Source organism: Natator depressus, chromosome 1 (genome assembly GCF_965152275.1).
Source record: "Natator depressus isolate rNatDep1 chromosome 1, rNatDep2.hap1, whole genome shotgun sequence".
NCBI classification, from domain to species: Eukaryota; Metazoa; Chordata; order Testudines; family Cheloniidae; genus Natator; species Natator depressus.
In genome coordinates this window covers 263,981,287-263,996,326 of record NC_134234.1, presented here as the reverse complement: position 1 = coordinate 263,996,326, position 15,040 = coordinate 263,981,287, and positions in this window count along the sequence as shown.

The window sequence follows — 15,040 nt, the reverse complement described above, 5'->3', positions numbered from 1 at the left end:
CCAGAGGAGGTCCTGGTAGAAGACCAGCAGCCCAGAGAGGTTGCGGAAGACCTTCCGGACAGAGATAAAAGAGCTGCCGGTCATATCGGAGCTCTCAGATGCGGTGCAGGATGGCGTGCGCCAGTATGCTCCACGCCGAACTGCCTGCACTATAAAGGAGCTTCTGTAGGGCCTGGAGGCGGAAGACCCAGACCTGAGTGTGCAGACACTTCAGGCCCTGTCCTCCTTCCTTCAGGGGTAGATGAAGAACCCCTACAGGGGCCCAGTGCATTCCTGACCCAAAGAACCCCAGAATCGATGTCCGGAGGTTGGTCAGGAAACCCGGGGCCAGGACCAGGGTGTTGAGCCGGTACCAGAGCTTGGACAGGACTAGTTGATTAAGCACCAGTGCTCTCCCACGAAGGGAGAGACATCGGAGTAGTCCCGTCCATTTCCAGAGCCGCTCTATCACCCCGCCCTCTAAATTTTTCCAGTTCTTGGGCGGAGAGGGGTGCGTGGCAGAAAGGTAAACGCCGAGGTAGAGCAGCGGACCCACACTCCACCGGATGGTCTGAAGCGCGGGTGGGAGGGAGCTCGCCTGCCGCCAGTCTTCTACCGCCAAGCCAGAGCTCTTGACCCAGTTGACCCGGGCAGAGGAGGCTGCCGAATAGATGGCCTGGCAAGCCTCCACCTGCACCAAGTCGCCCGAGTCCTGGACCACGAGGAGCACCTCATCGGCGTACACCGACAGGACCAGCCGCAACTCCGGCTCCCACAGCACCAACCCTGTCAACCTCCTGCGGAGGAGGCAGAGGAAGGGCTCAATCGCCAGAGCGTACAGCTGGCCTGAGAGGGGGCACCCCTGCCGTACTCCTCGCCCAAAGCTGACCGGTTCGGTCAGGGTCCAGTTGAGCTTAACCAGACACTCTGCGGAGGCGTACAGCACCCGGAGAAAACCCACAAACTGGGGTCCGAAGCCAAACGCTCGCAGAATGTTCAGGAGGTACCCGTGGTCCACCCTATCGAAGCCTTCTCCTGATCTAGAGACAGGAGGGCGAATGACAGACCGTCTCTACGCCCGAGTTCCAAAAGGTCCCGAACCAGAAATAGGTTATCAAAGATACTGTGGTCCGGGACGGTGTAGGTCTGGACTGGGTGGATCACGTCCGCCAGCACAGACCCCAGCCGCAGCGAGATTGCTTTCGCTACAATTTTGTAGTCCATGCTGAGGAGCAAGACAGGACGCCAATTTCGTAAATCGCGGAGGTCCCCCTTCTTCGGCAGTAAGGCAAGCACAGCTCGCCTGCACGAGAGAGGGAGGACCCCGCTCTTCAGAGACTCGGCCCAGACGATGACTAGGTCTGGGCCGAGGACGTCCCAAAACATGTGGTAGAACTCCACGGCCAGCCCATCCATGCCTGGAAACTTATTAGTGGGCATACGACGGAGGGCTTCCGAGAACTTGGCCAGAGTGAGAGGCAACTCTAGCCGGTCTCGGTCTCTCGCACTGACCGTAGGGAGCTCCTCCCAGAGCACTCTGCAAGCGCCAGGGTCAGTTGGATCCGGGGAGAAAAGACTTGCGTAGAAGTCTGGGGCCCTCCCGCACATCTCCACCGGTTCCGTGAGGGGGGTGCCATCTTCTGCCAGGAGGCAGGTGATGTGTTTCTTGGCCCCCCTCGTTTTCTCCAGGGCATAGAAGAAGCGGGAGCTGCGATCCATCTCCCGAAGGAGGCGGATGCGGGATCGAACAAAGGCGCCCCGGGCCCGATGGTCCTCGAGGGCCCGGAGCTCCTCCCGCTTCTCCCGGCATGCTCCGCAAAGGAGCGGTCCTTGGGGCTGGCGGCCAGACGCCTCTCCAGCTCTAAGACCTCCCGTTCCAACTGCTCTATCGCCGCATTTCTCCATCGGCTGGTGCCCCGGGTGTAGTCGCAGCAGAAAAGCCTGGCGCGCACCTTCCCCAGGTCCCACCATCGCCGCACCGAGGAAAAGGCACGCCGCTGCCCTCGCCAGGCCAGCCAGAATTCCCGGAAGGATGTCACAAAGCCCTCATCCTCCAACAGGCTGTTGTTAAAATGCCAGTAGGCTTGCCCCGGCCTCTCCGCACAGAGGGAGGCTGTCACGGTGGCTAGATGATGGTCAGAAAATGGGGCCAGCCGAATGCTGGAGGAGTGGGCTCGTGAGAGATGGAAGCGTGGTAAATAAATGCGGTCCAACCGGGAGTGGCTCGACCGATGGGCTTCCACCAGGACAAAGGTGAACGTGGAAGTGTCATCCGGGTGGTGGTCACACCAGATGTCCACTAGGGAGTGATGTTCGACTATCTCCCGGAGGGTGTCCGCGGCAGCTGGGCTCTGCTCGGTCCCCAAGCGGTCCTGTTCCTCGAGGGTGGTATTAAAGTTCCCTCCCAGGACCAGGCACTCGTGAGAATCTAAGGTGCCGAGGAAGGTGGATGCCTGCTGGTAGAATTGCAGCCGCTCCGGGCCCAATGTCAGGGCATAGACGTTAACGAGGTTAACCATGAGCCCCTCCATACAGACCCGGAGATGCAGCAGGCGACCCGGCACGGCCTCGGCAACCCCTAGCACCTTGGGCTGTAGGTCGGGGGAGAACAGGGTCGCCACTCCAGCCTGACGAACCGTGGCATGGCTAAAGTAGACCCTGTCCCCCCAACTCCAGCCGTCAACTTTCTTCGGCGGTCAGGTCCGTATGGGTCTCCTGCAGGAAAACCACAGAGTACCCTCCCTCCCGAAAGAAGGAGAGCACCTGGGACCTGCGGAGAGCTATCCTACAACCCCGGGTGTTCAACGTTGCGATGGTGAGAGGTGTCATGGGGAGGGTCAGGGGGGTCCTCACTGGCAGGGACGCTCGCATCTCCCAGCGGGCTGCGCAGCAGTCCGTGACCCATCCCGTAGGTGAGTAATTGTTCACGGAAGATGCGGACCCGCCAGTAGGCAGCGGCATCCTCCTTCCCCATCCCTTTACCTTCCCCCATGAGGGCCCTTGTGGCCCAGGGGATTTGAGAAAAGTCCCCCCATCACTGGAGAGCAAGGTGTACCTTGTTGCAGGAGCCACAGACATCCTCTAAAAACTTCCGCAGCTCTCCTCGCAGCTCATGTGGGGGTGGGGTTACGGTTTCTCGGTTGTTCCCTGGCGGGGCCCTTGGTGCAGCCCCGTGGCCCACTAAAACGGGCAAGCAGGGTGCGGACCCCCAACGGGGTGCCTGATGGGCTGGAGCTTCTAGGCCCGCCTCAAACCCTGGGGCAATAGGGGGTGGTGGAGGGAAAATAGCAGCCCCTAATGGGTCGGGGCAGGAGAACGCAAAGGCCGCTCCGTGGGGGTCATCGGTTGGAAGAGGGAAGGAGACAGCCACGGGGGCAGTGATAACATCGCAGGAGGTAGACTGGATAGGGGTAAGGGCAGGGGCAGAGGCGAAATTCTGGGTTTCGGGAGGCAAGCAGCTGGATGGTGGCGCCTCCCGATCAGGCTCGAGGGTTAAGGAGGTAGGGAGGGAGCTCTCAGTGATACTGGGTGCGGGCTCTATGGTGGATTTAGCGGCTACAGCATCAGGAGGTGGATTATCTTCTGTTGGGCCCCCGCCCGGGAAGGAAATCGATTGCTCCGCACCAACGGGGGGTGCCCCTGGCAGCTCGTGTCCCGGCCGCGTGGTGCCGGCTGTCACCTGAGCAGGCTCGGTGGTCGTCAGCGGGGTGCCATCAGCAGCCAGGTCGATGGAGGAGTCCAGGGGCTCCTCGGAGGTGGGAGCAGAAACAGCAGTTAGGGAGAGGGAGCATAGGGAAAAAAGGGGTGGAGTGAGGTTGCCCAAATCGAGGTTTGCTGGCAAAAGGTCGTCCTCCCCCTGGGCGATCGGGGTCAGATCTAGGGCCTCAATCTCCTCGAACATGGAGGAGAGGACACTTTCCGTCGCCCCGGGGTCCTCCCCACTGGCACCCGCCACGACGGTTGCCTCGGGGATCACGGGGGCTTCGGGCAGTGTCAGGACAGAAGGGGCTTCCTCGAGGGTCTCGGAGGGGAGGGTCTCCCGTGGAGGGGAGACACTACCTTCCGGTGCTACCACGTCTTTCCTGGCTGACACCGGTGGATGGGACACACTCGTGGGCAAAGCGGAAGGTTCAGCATCGGTGCCCCCCTTCCTGGTCTTCCGGGGGGCCTCCGCCTCAGGTAGATGAGGCGGAGCTCGAGCCTTCCACTTGCCTCGCTTCCCCTTGACTAGGGTCCAGCCCTCCATGGCATCATCTGGGGGCTGGTTAGCAAGGGTCGTATCAGGGGTTAAAGGCGATGGCTCAGGAGCTTCGGGGGGACGCTGGGGTGGCATAAGGGAGGGAGGATTCTCCCTGGGGCAGGCTCTCTCCCATGCCTGGTGGTATCTCTGCCACACCCTCCTCCATAGGCCCCGCCAGATTGTCAGCAGCGAGGGCGGGGCTCTCCCGCTCGTCTGGGCGTTGTAGGGGAGGTGCCCCTTGGGCCTGAGAGGGAGAAGTGGTGGTTCAAAGAGGAGGGGGGGTGGGTTCGGGTATCGGGCGGCCAGGGGCGTCGGCAATGACGGGGCCGATGTCCTGCCAGGTCTCGGAGATCCCAGGTGCCCCTCCTTGCCGGGCTAAGGGGCAGTCCCTCCGGACATGCCCTGACGCCCGGCAGAGGTAGCACCAGGCTTCCCCCATGGAGAAATACACCCGGTAATGGGCCCCCTGGTGGGGGACTAGGAAGGACCCCTCGAGCGCCTCTCCATCACGCGCCGCCAACAGCAGTAGAAGCTGCACTTGCCGGTGGAAAGAAAAGATGTGACAGAGGGTGGGGCCCTTGCAGCCCAACGGGAGAGGGCTGATGACAGAAACAGGTTTCCCCAGGGTGGAAAGGGCAGGTAACAGGGCGGCATTGGGGAGAAAAGGAGGGACAGAGGTCAGGACCAGGCGGACGCCCAGGTCCTCCAGCGGCTCTAGGGGGACAAACACCCCCACCACCACCAGGCCCCTCTCCACCACCTCCTGGGCGGCAGCCTCCAATGCTAAGAAGAAGACGACCTTCCCATACATTTTGGAGGCCGCCACAATGGCCGAGGGCCCCACCACCCTCGCCAACGCCCGCACATAGGTCTCCATATGGGGCGAGGTGGGCACCAGGCGGCATCGGACACAGTGCTTCCTTGTCATGGTGGGGAAGGGGCCCCAGCCACTGTTGATGGTGGTGGAGGCGGTGGGCGGGAGAGATGACGAGGCGGCAGGCAGGGGGGCTGCCGCTGCCCGGGCATACATCCTGGGGGGTGAGGGAGGGACACCCGCAGAGCCGGTGGAGGGGGCAGCGGGGAGGGACACCGTGGTCGGTGGCGGGGCCGAAGCAGTGGGAGTGGCCCCTGCCACGGAGGGCCTGGTGGTTTTAGCGGGGCCCTTCCCCTTCTTCTTGCCCTGGTCTAGGCTGTCTCCCCTAGAGTCTGGGGAGACAGTGGGCATAGCAGCGGCGGAGGTCACCCCGGTGCTCTCCATTGCCGATGCCCCAGCGGGGGCGGTGGCAGGTGGTTAACTGGAGTTGAGGTCAGGTAAAAAGGGACAGACTGTAGGATGGGCAGTTCAGGGGGGTGCACATGAACCACCGTACGCTTGTCCAGAGAGTCCTGTTTGGTTGGCTGGTGTTTCTGGCCCACACGGTGGAATCAGGGCGAGCAGCTAAGTCCAGAGGCAGATGTTAAACAGCCAGCAATAACAATAAAAGGGGCAGTAATAAAAATAGTAGTGTGGGGGGGGACACAGATGGATTGGGGGGCAGCTCCGAGCCACACCCCCTGTGTCCCTACAAACACAGTCACGACACAGTCAAGGCCTCCCCCCACACGAGAGCACAGTTCGAAAGTTACTCAGTCTTGGGCCCCCTCCACAGCGATTTGTAGATTCCCCGGGCGGTGTTCCTCCGGTAGATGGCTGTTTCCCTTCCTTGTCCAGGCTTTCTTTATCGCAGCTCCAACATTCCAGGGATGCTGGAGCAGGTGATAAGATATTCTCTCAGCCGGAGACGGGTCCACAAACAAACAGCAAGCAGCTGGGTCTGGGTCCTTCCACTCCCCCGCTCCAGGTAGCAGGTCAGCAGGCCACCCCTCTCTCAGGGGGGGTTTCAGCTGGAGCAGCAGCAGCGTCCAAGGGTGGGCAGGCAGTGCTAACAGCCAGCCGGCAGCCAGCCAGCACTCTAGCAACAGCAGAGAAAGAAAAAAAAACAACAAAAAGAAAAGAAAGGGGGAGAGCGTCTGGCCCGGTCGGGGGGGAAGCCAAAAGCAGGGGCAAAAAGCAAGAAAAGCCCAGGCCAGAGGCAGCAGTAGGAGAGCAGGCTAAGTAGGTCCCTTTTCCCAGGGTAAGGTAACGGGGAAGGTTCCAGAACAATCAGGAATTTTCTGGAGACAATTAAGACAGGCTGATTAGAACACCTGCAGCCAATCAAGAAGCTGCTAGAATCAATTAAGGCAGGCTAATCAGGGCACCTGGGTTTTAAAAAGGAGCTCACTTCAGTTTGTGGTGTGCACGTGAGGAGCTGGGAGCAAGAGGCACTAGGAGCTGAGAGTGAGAACGTGGACTGTTGGAGTACTGAGGTGTACAAGCATTATCAGACACCAGAAGGAAGGTCCTATTGTGAGGATAAAGAAGGTGTTGGGAGGAGGCCATGGGGAAGTAGCCCAGGGAGTTGTAGCTGTCGCACAGCTGTTCCAGGAGGCATTTTAGACAGCTGCATTCCACAGGGCCCTGGGCTGGAACCTGGAGTAGAGGGTGGGCCCGGGTTGCCCCCAAATCCTCCCAATTCCTGGTCAGACACAGGAGGAGTCGACCTGGACTGTGAATTCAGAAAAACGGCCAAGCTGAGGGCTGCCGTGAAGCTCCAAGGTGAGCAAATCCTCCAATAAGTGCAAGACCCACCAAGGTAGAGCAGGAACTTTGTCACAGTATGTTCACAAAGCTTCTTTCTCTTCTCTTATACCCTTGTTAAGATGTATTGGTATTGAGCCCTTGGCAAAGATGTTTTCTTCATTATAGAAGTGCTAAGGGCCCTAGGAGAGTCAGCAGCTTTGACCTCTAGGGAGGGTTGTGGACCCTCTACGTTACCCTCCCTGGGTCACTTCCTACCACTGCTCTTTCCACTTCCAGTCCCTAATAAAAAGAAAGAAAATATAAAAAGGAAACCAAACCATCAGCCCTGACCAGGCTCAGCATACAGTCCTTGGTGTCTCAGAGAGGCATCGCTAACTCCTTTTGCAGGAGCCTGCAGGGTAGGTCTGCACTCCTCTCCAGCATCCCCCTTCTGAGCTACATTGCTCCCTTTTCTACTCTGTCTTCAGTAGGAGCATGCTCTGCAGGGTTGGAGGGGCGGGGCTAGCTGGGTCCAGTATTGTCTTTGAACCCCTTCTGTCCAGTGTGGGGTTTGTATACCCCATCACAGTGCTGTTTATCATTTTGCTTTATTAACAATAATACATTAATCCAAGGGCCTCAATTACTTTTGAATAATTAATTACACTCCCACAAAGAACCACTGGCTTTATCATAGCCATTTTTAGATCGGTAAACTGAGGCTCAGAGAAGTTAAGTGATTTGCCCAAAGTCACAAGTAAGTCAGTGGCAAAGTGGACGCCAGACTTTATGGGCTTAATCTTGCCTTATTAAAACTGAGAGTTTTGCCACTGATTTCGATGGGAGCTGGATCAGATCCTATATCCCCTGACTCCCAGCCTCTACTGTAGCCACTAGCTTGTGCTGTGTCCTTCTTTGTTTGTTGTCTCACTATGCTTTAGGAACTTGGCTTTTCTCTAGCTTTGCTGCTTGTGTGTGAATCTGTTAGTAGTTTTTCATCTATTTGACGCCAAAAAAAGTTCATACTGATCTCCCTTCTATGTACTAAACTGCTACTAAACTAGTTTATCTACAAGAGCTGAACAAATAATTTATAATAACTCTGTGTGACACATTTTGCCTGTCTTACTATTTAGAAATTGTTTCTGAGCTGACTGCAGTTTTCTTGAATGTATTCATTATTTGAAATAACATGTTGAATAATTCCTATAATTCTTGGTCTGCAATTCAGGTAATGAGTTATCTGTAGTAGAGATTTTTTTTTAATTCAAAATTCTAGCTGTTTTGATTAGACCCATCGTTCATATGATACATTTCTATGCCATAAGTGCAGATCATAACTCTTAGAATCATGTTTTTCGTTTAATTATTCACATTTGTGAATGCAAAATTAGCTTCCCCCAGATATTCATCCATATTAGTTTAAAGTTTGCTGCTTCCATAAACAATCCTGCTAGTAAATCAGGGCTTGAAATGTTCATTTTAATGAATATTTTAGCCAACAGCCTTCAAACAGTCAAAAACACATTGGTTGAAAGAATTGAATTAGTAGTCACTAAAAAGTTTTACCAATGTTTGCCCAGTTTTTCTATCTATATAAAACACCTATGACAAAGAAAATGAATGTAATATTTCTAAAACTAATAGCTTTTCAAGATAGTTATATGACACTGTATATATTTTGTTCTCCAAACCTACAGATCCCTCTACAGAAAATGAATTACAATATATCAACAGCACAACTAATTCTTAAGGCATCACAAGAGCTTGAATGTGGGATTTTTCTCTATTTGGTAGAAGCTACGCAGTTGCAGAAGTTAGGATAGCGTTAAAACTTTCTAGTTTCTCTGTCTTTGGACCTATACTATGGTGACATGAAATCTAACTTTCCAGATCAGTAAAGTTTTGTGCTACTTATTACAGCTGAGCAAATAGTGGACAGAAAATTTCAATGAACATTTATTCTAAATCTCTTGCCTCTGATTTTATAGGTAGAACTTAAGCTATTTGGGTCAGAGCGTATCTTTCAGTTATGCTTGTATGGTGCCTGTTGCAGTGGGGTGGGGCTGCTAGGAGATACTGCAATATAAATCATTAGTAATAATAATTAATAATCATTGGAAACTAATTTTGATTCAACCTTTCGTGTTTGCATTTTGCATTAATGCAGCCAAGCTTCACTTCCACACATACTGACCAAAAGTTACTTTTCACCTTTGAATGCTCAAATATTTAAGAAAATTGAATTTTAAATTTTATATTTGATTGTAATACTCAACTTGTGTTGGTTTGGTTCGCTATACAAGTCACCCAATCAGGGAATAGAAACAATATTATATTAATGTAACTAACCAACATGGGATGAATACAGAAGTTCAAATATTTGTAGCATATCTTTGAGAGTTCTTCAAATATGAGAAAAGGTTTTTTAAGAAATGCTCAACTGATTTTAAAAAACAAATGTGAAAATCTCATGGTATGTTCACAAATAGAAAAGGAGGTGAAATCTGACAAATTATTCATTATGAATTATTTGTTGTACTCTATTACTTTTTTTTTTCTCTTAAAATTCCTACTCTATTCTTTTTTGGTGGACTGACTCACAGTTTAATTCACCAGGTAAAATTTTTGGATGTGTTATAAAAATACCCATCAAAAGAAAATTAAACAGGGCTCAAAATTATAAACCATCTATAGTGGATTGTAAATAATAAAATAGGTGCTGAAATGTTTTGTTGCATAAGAGTAGAACTGGAAAGAATCTTAGTACTTCAACTTCTTTCACTCACTTTTGCAAGTATTTAGTGTTGCCTTCTCTGGGTTAAGAGAAACATGATTAGCCATACAGTAGTCAGTTTCCTCAGTTTACTTATGAAAGAATGTGAGTTCTTTAAATGCTTTGTGTCTCAGCCTTACATTTGGCAGGGACTGGGAACCACTAAGGTTGCCTGACAAGAGGCAGCTGCTGGCACCACATAACCTGCTGTGACCAATTGATCCCATTTATGCAAACAAGAGTGTCCTCATTGGGAAGGCAATTGTTTAGGTTCCAGGAGTATGGATAAATTTCAGCTGGTACCTGTGGAGAAAAGAATATTACTGAAAGGAGGAGGATTTATACATAGGTAACCACTCACATTTCTTCTCTCCAGAGTTGGAGGAGATAAGGTTGCTTCAACATTTCTCTGGAAAAGAGAATTGGAAGGTAGAGACACCAGTCGACTCTTCCACCGACCTTACACTGCAAGGTCAGAACACACCACAAGCTGTTGTGTAGACTGAGTGAGCAGCCTCTGAAACTCTTTAGTTGGGTCCATCATATTTGCATAGTAGATTGGAAGCTCCCTCAATGAGAAACACCTTAAGCCTATTTGCTTTTTTGCAGGGCCTTCGTGTAAATGCTACACAAGTCGCACAGACTTTGAAGGAATATCCTTCACACAGACACATTAAACTCAAATCATGCTGGTCTAAAAGAGATGTTGTAGTGGGACAATATAAGCACTTCATAAGCCCATCTCCTTATCAGTGTCTACCATTTTGAGGACAAGCCCTTTGTGTGTGAGCGGGCACACACACACACACACACACACACACATAATAATAATAATAAATAGAATCAGAAGAACAAAATTCTCTTAACATTCTAATGTAGCCTAAGTTGAGATTTCAAAGCTGACTAGGGGAGTTAGCCACACAGCTCCCATTAATGTCAAAAGGAGTTGTGTGACTAAATCCTCTAGTTAGCTTTGAAAACCTCAACCCCAGTAATTATTACAAAAACTTATGCCCAGGGAGAGAAATGGTCCTGTGCCCACCCCAGCCAGTGTACATAGAAGAACTATGGGATGGTTTGGAATCAGGGTCTTTCCCACCCTCAGTTCCAGAATACTGTATGATCCTCCTTATCATTTTAACTTCCATAGAAGATTCCAAGGCTCACATGGCAGGGCACACAGCTCCAACAGTGTCGATCTGTTGATGCAGTACAAAGAACAATATATACTGATAATTAACCTTATTTCCTACAAGGAATGGGCATCTCAGCCCTCAATAGCAGTTCAATCCTTTTGTAGAGAAGAATAACAAAGGACACAGATGTGCGGACAGATGCTGAAGCCAATGCTGAAAGTATCAAAAGTTTTCAGCATTTACTTTTAGCTCTTAATATCATTGGCAATGTATTATTTATACAGCACCATAGGTGTGTATGACACCTTGCAGACAATTAAAAGAGTCCAGCTGCCTGCCTTGCAGAGCTTCACTTGGCAAGGCTCATGAACAACTGGAGCACCATTCTACGGGTTCTCCAATGACATCATTCAGATCCTGCTGCCACTCTAACATCTCAGTAGATAAAGTCACTAAGTGTGTACTGAGAGTTTTTAGCGCCAAGCTCTCTAAAGATTGTGTCCTTATGGTAAAAAAATATCCTTCTAAGTACTTTGTTATGAAAATAATCCGACTCATTAGAATTAACCTATTTCTTGGACAAGTTATGGTGACTTCACCCTCTTTCAGAGACTAAATAGTAGTAGTAGTCTCTCAAATCTAAGAAACCCCTGCTACATAGGTGTGTGTCCACGCTCACTCTCTCCTCTTCTCTTGTTGTCACTTACGGGGTGCTGTTTCCTGAACTCCAGACTGAGTGTTGTGTTTTTCTCTCTGAAAACATTTTTTAAAAATTCTGAAAGTCCTGAAGCCAGTGATTTGAATCCTCCCATTTATTTTCAAAGTTGTTGTCTGCAAAATCAACCTCTGCAAGGGGCTCCCTCTTCAAGCCCTGCTCATCAGTGAAGGTGGGTACACAGTGTAGTTCTAGCCGTCAGTCCGGGATATTTGAGAGACAAAGTGGGTGAGGTAGTATCTTTTTTTATTAGACCTGTTTCTGTTGGTGAGAGAGAGAAGAGCTCTCTGTGGCTCAAAAGCTTGTCTCTCTCTCACCAACAGAAGTAGATCCAATAAAAGATATTATCTCACCCTCCTGTCTCTTTAGTAAAAGTGGGTGTCCAGTAATCTACTCTTTACTCTGAGAAACCTGTATCAACAGTCAAAAGAACGAGGAGTACTTGTGGCACCTTAGAGACTAACCAATTTCTTTCTTTTTGCGAATACAGACTAACACGGCTGTTACTCTGAAACCAATTTATTTGAGCATAAGCTTTCGTGAGCTACAGCTCACTTCATCGGATGCTGTAGCTCACGAAAGCTTATGCTCAAATAAATTGGTTTCAGAGTAACAGCCGTGTTAGTCTGTATTCGCAAAAAGAAAGAAATTGGTTAGTCTCTAAGGTGCCACAAGTACTCCTTTTCTTTTTGCGAATACAGACTAACACGGCTGCTACTCTGAAACCTATCAACAGTCAGAATCAGTCTGTCTTTAGAGACTTTAGCAGATTTTCAAGTTCCTGTCACACACAGCTGGTAAAGGCTTTAATTGCCATTTGACACTTGACAAAAGTCAGTACATTTTAATGGATTAAAAAGTTGAGGGAAAACTTTCAGAAATGTAGGCTGGTGTATGTCAATATCTTTGATTTAGAGAGCACTAATGCTGGAGATGATTGCTGATGAGGTTCTAAAACAAAATGAGATGATACCCAAGGGAGGCTTGACTCATTTGAAAATCATGCCTGAATCTGAAATTTAGGGGTTGCTGCTGTGCCCTCAGGAGTAGTATCCATTGAGAATGTACAGTTGTTTAGTTTGTGACTCTCTCTGGTGCCTTAGACTGTAGTTCACTGAGCAGGAACATGTTCAGCTTAGTTCTTTTCGGAGGATCCCTGCCAAAAATGTTTTATTTCTTCAGGACTGAAACCAGCAAGAAGACCAAGTGAAGCAGGATTTTAACGGGGAATATATGGGAGAACTGGCTGAAATTTTTTTGATTAAAAGATTTTTACTGAAAAGAGGTTTAATTCAAATATTTGACTATTTTTATATGTTAAAAAAGCCAATCTGGAAAACCAAAGAAATTTTTAAATGTTTAAAACCAAACCTATTTTGTTAAGGTTGCTGAAGGCTAGAAAAAAAATCGATGAAAACCTCACATTTTTTTCCAGGATGAAAAAAAATTGCCAGCCAGCTCTAACATATTGGGTTTTTTTTTCCCAGACTACACTTCCAGATTATAAATTCCTCTGTGTGTGTGAATCCCTGCCTGCCCTCCTTCTGGCTTTCTCAGCCTCCTCCCTTTCTGGGAATGAAATCATGGCCCTATTGATGTCAGTGGGAGTTTTGCCATTGACTTCAGTGGGGCCAGTCTCTTAGGCTCCTCCTCCTCTGGTAAGCTTCTTTAGCCTATCCCTTTTATTCCATATTGCCCCTTCTGGCTTTCTCAAGGAGCCCCTGTCCTTGCTACATGCACTCCCATGGTGTCTATCCCAGTAGGTTTCAGAGTAGCAGCCGTGTTAGTCTGTATCCGCAAAAAGAACAGGAGGACTTGTGGCACCTTAGAGACTAACCAATTTATCTGAGCATAAGCTTTTGTGGGCTACAGGTAGCTGAGGGTAAACATGGGTAAACCTGGGGAATAGGGCATTTACTCACTCATTTTCCTGTGACAAGCAAATCCTGGCTGCACGACCACTCCAACTGATGTGTGTGCTATCAACTGGCTGGTTACTCTCAGTAACAGATCAGTTGTGGAAATCATGGCACGTAAAAATCTGCAACAAGCCATCCAGTGGTGCTGCATGTGTGGGCTGACTGAATACATTTGCTGACCATCAAAAGCATACGACATCTATTTTTTTACAACTTCCCATACTTTACTTTTATTGTGGTGACGGTGAAGCGACAAGATGGAAACTAAATGTTTGCTCAAGTTCGAGTTTGGTTTCTGAACCCGAACAGTTCCCATACCCATTGTAGTTTGTCTTCATATATTGTTGTTACAAACTAACCATTCTTTTACTGATACTGCATCCCCTTGGTGCCTACCATACTACTGCCCTGCCTGGAACACCAAAAAGGTTAGTTTACCCACCTCTTCTTTTGTTTTGTTTTTTTAACCAAATGCCACTGGTCTCTTCCCTGACACCTGGCTCCAGGCAGTAGGACCAGAGTTGCGGGCTTGGCGTGTGAGGTATTTCTAATCTACTGTCACTGCCCACAGTGCCTTATCAGGCTGAAGGAGAAAGTATGTACTGCAGCTGCTGCACTCCTTCCCTGCTCTCTGTGTTAGCTCTGGATGGGGCAGAGGAAGTTTTGGCAACTGGCCACAGGGAGGAGGGAAGGACTAGGGGAGCCTGCAGTAGAGCAGCTGCTCCTCAGCTAGGGTAGCTTCTAAAGATCAAAGACTTGGAGCACAGCAAAAGCTTTCAGTCCTTTGTTTACCTTAGCAGCAGGGGACCCTAGCTGGCAATTGCCAATGATGATACTCCTTAAATCCGCCCCTGCATATAAAAGACTATTGTAGAAGATACTAGTGTCAAAATCTATGGTATTCCAAGAAGTAATATTTTACTTAAGTAGTCTGTAAGAGGGAAAGCAATCTAAAGGATATAACCCTCAGTCTTTGTTTAGAGCATAAGCAAACTGTTAACCAATGAGAGTAAGAAAGATACTTCCCCTTTGGGCTGATTCTTCCAAAATTGTCTTGCACAGGGATTCTTCCACCTTTCTTTGAAGCATCTGGTTCAGCTACTGTCAGAGACAAGATAGTAAGCTACATGGATCACTGATCTGGCGATTCCTATATCGGCATGTTACACATTCTGTGTGTGCAGTGTGCACAGTATTTGTATCTAAAACATCATCTTGCAGTCTCATTTGTTTTTGTCACTCCTGCTCTGCTTCTCCTTATTTGTTGGGCGTTTGGATTTAAGATTCTGTAACAGTTATCTCAGTATATTTGTAAGTACACTACAAATTAATAAATAAGTCCACATTTTCCAAAATTTATCTGAGCTACTTCAACATTTTCCTATAAAATGGGCAATAAATGCAATATCTCAGATTCTGTGGTCTGATTAATATTGGCAAATGTGGTATTTTTTTAATGGTGATTACAGCGAATGAAACGTATGCTGCATTTTCTAATCAGCCAATCTTATATCTAGGTGACTTTGCAGCACCCAAAAAGCCAAGGCACAGAATACTGTTATTATTCTGCACAGTATTTCTGAACCACTTCTTTATTTGGCCACATTATATTTGAAAGTCTTCCTTCTAAGGAAGCTTTATTATCCCATGAAATATTTATATTGTGTTCATTT